The sequence below is a fragment of the Nematolebias whitei genome, chromosome 10 (assembly GCF_014905685.2).
Source record: "Nematolebias whitei isolate Nwh7 chromosome 10, NemWhi1, whole genome shotgun sequence".
In the NCBI taxonomy this organism is placed as follows: Eukaryota; Metazoa; Chordata; class Actinopteri; order Cyprinodontiformes; family Rivulidae; genus Nematolebias; species Nematolebias whitei.
In genome coordinates this window covers 31,954,988-31,959,987 of record NC_056507.1, presented here as the reverse complement: position 1 = coordinate 31,959,987, position 5,000 = coordinate 31,954,988, and positions in this window count along the sequence as shown.

Below are 5,000 nucleotides of genomic sequence, written 5' to 3'. Positions count from 1 at the left end.
AAAAAAAAAAAAAAAAAAAAAAAAAAAGAAACATAAACAAATTAAGAAATGAAGTAAAATTTAATTTATGCAATTTTAAACATATTAGGAATAATTTGACATTAGAAGCTTCAAAACTATATTTAAATGCTATGATTCTTTCTTATATAAATTATTGCATGACAAGTTGGTCTCAGGTAGGTCGAACCACACTACAACCAGTAGAAAGGCTCTATAAGCAGACTCTGAAGACTTTGGACAAAAAATCTAATTCTTATCATAATTGTAAAATATTATATGACTATTTGAGTTGGGAAAACATGATCATGTATTCTGGCGTCGTACTTGTACATAAAGTCCTTCATGGTTTGGCTCCATCACTGCTAAAAGACTTTGCCCAATTACATTTATAACCAAACATAACTACAAGAGCAGTTAGTAGGGGAGACTGTAAAATACCATTTAGAAAAAGTTCCTTTGGTCAGTTGTCATTTTCTGTTCAAGCTCCAAATTCTTGGAATAAACATTAGAACTAAGAAATATTACATCATTAAACTGTTTTAGGAAATCACTGAAGCAATGGTTACTAGATAATCAAAATTGTACTCATGTTTTGAATAATTTATAAATCCAATTTTTACTTGTTACTTTTTTAATGGTTGTGACTTGTTTTTATTTCTACTTATAATTGTTTTGTGTAAATTACACAACTTTTAGCTATATTTAAAATTGTCATAACTTTTAAGTCATGCAAGTCATCATGTATGTTAATTGTAATTTTTTTTATCTCTTACATCAACCTACTAGACAGATGAAAATTTGCCTCTTTGGCTAAAACTGGCATATTTATGTGATTATTCATGTTGATTAATATGCATTGTCCCTTTATGAAATAAAGAAATATAAATTATAGCCACTCTATTGAGTATTTCCCCAAGTGCAAGTTTATGGTCAAAGAACCTTTTGTTAATACTTGTACCCTCTTTTTGTACTCTTTCCAGCAGCTCCACATTGGGCATTGTCCACCTGGTTCTTCAGTGCATGTCCAGATGCCAACTTGCCTTTACAAAGTTCCAAGATACCACCTGGAGGGTCTCCATTAACGCCGGTAGTAATTAGTACTAACAAGCCCACCTGTGTGGGACCTGCACTCTCTCAGCTTGCATGCAGAAACAAGGAGACACAATTAAAGGGCAAACACAAAATAAAACCGAATCCTCACAGCAGCTACACAAGAAGACTAATTTATACAGGAAGGACTTTCCCAGCTTGAAAATGTGTTGATATCGACCTGAACAGACATTTTTTAAAATGCTTCTTGCCATCATGATGTAATCTGCTGAGTAAAGACCATGACTTGTCACCTGCCCCGTAAGGCAAGCGAGGGCAACATGTACCGTATTTTTCACCCTATAAGTCATGTTTTTTTGCATAATTTACATGCCCTGTGACTGATACGCCAAAGCGACATATTTATGAATTTCCCTCCATAGTTAGAAACCAATTTTTGGCTGAGATATGACCGTTTTCATTCATTCAGACTGAAAATATTGAACACTACCATTTTCAGCCACTAGATGGCACTCAAGTAGTATGGCATGCTGTTGTATCATGTAATAGGTAAAAGTGGCTATTAATGACACAATGTGCTTGCCATATCTGCCACCTTCGTCCAGCTTGCTTGGAGCGATCGTCAAATCAGCTTCATTTCACTGCACTGTCCTGGCAAAATTAAGCTGATTTGACCATTGAAGTGCATTTATTAAGTAAAAGTTCAACTGAGGCACACCTTTACTATAATGTTGAGCAAACAAATAATTGTTTTAGGTGCTTATCTTGGTACATTTTGAAGAAATGCACAGTGTTCCTCATTCCTGGTTCCTCCCTGTCTGTGCGCTCTCGGAGCACCGAGGCAGCGAATACTTTGGAAATACACCTGAGTTGACCGTTAAAGTCCTTTTATTAAGTAAAAGTGCTACTGAGACACACCTTTACTACAAAGTCCAGCAAACAAATATATGATTTTAGGTGATTATCTTGTTAAATTTGGAAGAAATGCACAGTGAGTCGTCCCTCTGTGCGCTCGCTCTCACGGCCATGAATCCTCTTTTGAAAATGCAGCTGATTTGACCGTCAAAGTGCATTTATTAACTAAAAGTTAGACTGAGACACACCTTTACTATAATTTCAAGCAAACAGATCATTCTTTTTAAGTGTTAATCTTGTTAAATTCTTGTTGAAGTCAAGACAATCCGTGCAGCATGAATTGTTTATTTAAAATTTTAAAGTATTTAAATTTAAACTGTAGAGAAGAGAAGTGCAGCAGGACATCAGAGGGATGTCACACAGCTTCATCTCTGCAGCACGGAGCAGAAATGTACTTTTTGAACAATTACACTTCAAAAACTAAACACAGAAGCTCTAAAATAATTTAAAATAACTTTTAACACTTTTGTACTTTGTGATTATGATGATTTTACGATGTGACATACTTTGAATTTTAAGTTGGAAGACAAAAGTCAATCGATCATCTGGACAGCAAAGGGTTAACACAAAGCTGCAGCAGGAGAAATGTGTGTGAGGCAGAGAGGGGAGGTCAGCTGATCAGCTGCAGGAGGGAGCTTCCTCATGCACTTGTGGGCTTCACACAGGTGCAAAATCATTTAAAATAATTTATTTTAAATAAACAACCCATGGTTCATCCAATAATCAGCCAATTGTGTCATGTCCAGTCTTACTTTGAAAAACCGTAATATAGTGAATCCATAAAAAACGAACTGCGAAGTAACAAGGGACTACAGTACAACTAATATTATTTTCTTGTGGCCTGATTAAAAAAATACTCTTTGTATTTGAAAACAAAAGTTGTTTTTTTATTGAAAAGATGCAAGTTTAATTCAATTTTCCATTGGCTTCATTTTTCAGACACAGAGTCGTCACCACTAGATTGTATTTAGTTTGTTCAAGAGGCAGGAATTCAAAAACAAACATGTCCACCTCTGTCTGAGCAAGTGGAAAATAGTTTTATTCATTTCATTTCACCTGGTGGTCTTGAGCTTACTAAAGACATTTTCCAAGATCCTCCCTTTACACAGTGTTTGGCCCCATGAAGTCTGTGGAAACAAACTGTGAACAGACACTGTAATATAATCACCTCCTGTGGTGCTAACTGTCCACGATGTTTCTCTCTTTGTGAAGTTTACCCAAACAGACACAATCATGCATTTATTGTAAAATACTAACCTCGGAAGCAAACAATTCATTACATAGCCTTGTTTGACAATGTTCCTGTGTGTCACACTATATTTATAAGAAGTAACAAATATGAAAACAGTGATCTTACGTACATTTTGTACATTTTATTGATGCTTAGTCCTTTCTGGGGAGAGTAGACAACAGTCTTTTTAAGATATCTGGTGACATTTTAAGTTTCATTGACATTTTTGGTTTTATAGCAGTCGTTAATTGAACGGGTGCTGCCGCTTGTTGTCTGCGGAAGAGAGACATCAGAATAAAACATGTAATGTCAAGCTGTCTCATTAGGCGTAAAACAACCTTTTCTTTTCACAAAGATGTTTATTTGATTTATATCTGCACAGGAAGAGAACCAAAGCAGTTCACTGTGAAGCCCCCCCCCCACACACACACACTCTCTTTTTAATAAAATACACTGAATTTAGGCACTCGTTGTATGAGGTGTCAGTCGATAGCAGCTTGTGTGCAGTTCCTCTGCATGTAGGAACACAGCAGCAAACAGTGATACAGGAGAAACATCTAATTTGTGTTTTATGATGGCAAAATAAATTATCCATGTGAATTCTTGCACTTTGAACATGTCTGGGCAGTTTCTCTCGGGGAGCTGTGTTTACTGACATATCTGATGACATCTGGAGTGTGAAGTAAGAAAAGGGAAAAAGAAATCATTAGTTTGTTCAACTTCCTGCTCAGTGTATAGTAGACGTGTTTCTTAGCAGCAGGCCTGCTTTCTGTCTTGGTCACGCTGTGCAAACAAATGTGTATATTCTCTGAAGGTTTCCCCGTGTCCGGGTGAATCTCACATAGAGCAGACAGTAATGAGAAACAGGATAACTGTGTTCTATCAACAGCTGAGCCCTGCAGCTCCTGTCAGCATTTAATGCACACACATACAGCCGCTGGCCTTGCAGTTGCTAAGGTTGTGCTGGTATCCAAGCAGAAGTTGGCAGAAAAACACCCATGAGTTGATTCAGGAGATGCCGCTTCAAGCTGCATCCATACCTCATTTATCTATTTGAGTGCTCTGAATACTTTGAAGAGACGAGGAGAAATGTGTTGCAGAGTGAAGAGAAGATTTAAAATAAACTATTGAAACATCATTACTGATTTACAGGACAAGTAGAACTCAAATGGTTTAACTGGTTTCCACATTAATTTTAGTCTGCAGTGTCCTTGTGTTGCTGGAGTGAAACACACCAGTGACACCGTTGTGACCACATGATTATACAGCTTCCCAGTTAAAACAGACTTTCCAGACATGTTATAAATGAACATGATATAGAGTTGCTTTCAGGTCCAAAAAAATCCAGTTCGACCCGGCCCCAGCCCACAGCCATCAGCTCCAAACCCCACCCGATCCGATGAATTAACAGTAATTACAGGTCAGAACCTGAAAAAAACGACATTTTTAATTAAGCTTTGACTGCTTATACCACCGACTATTATTAACGGTTGGCGGATGCGCTTGGCTAAGTAAAGGGGCAGAAGATTGGAGCTGAGGAGCCTTCAAAGCGCATTAAATGCTTCCCCTGCTTCTGCCTGCGTCCTGCTCTGACATGTCAGATATTTTGTGATCTCACCTGTTTGGGTCGTTGGCTGCGTGCGTCCGCTTAGCGCAGCAGCTGAATGAATGTCCACTTGGGCTGATGCGTCGCTGGCAGTAGTTCATCTGAAGCTTAATTGAACTTTTTACCTTTTTCAATCGGCCGGTCAGCGCGCAGTGAAAGGGTCGCATGCAGCAGGTGAAAGTATGGCAAGCCATGTTG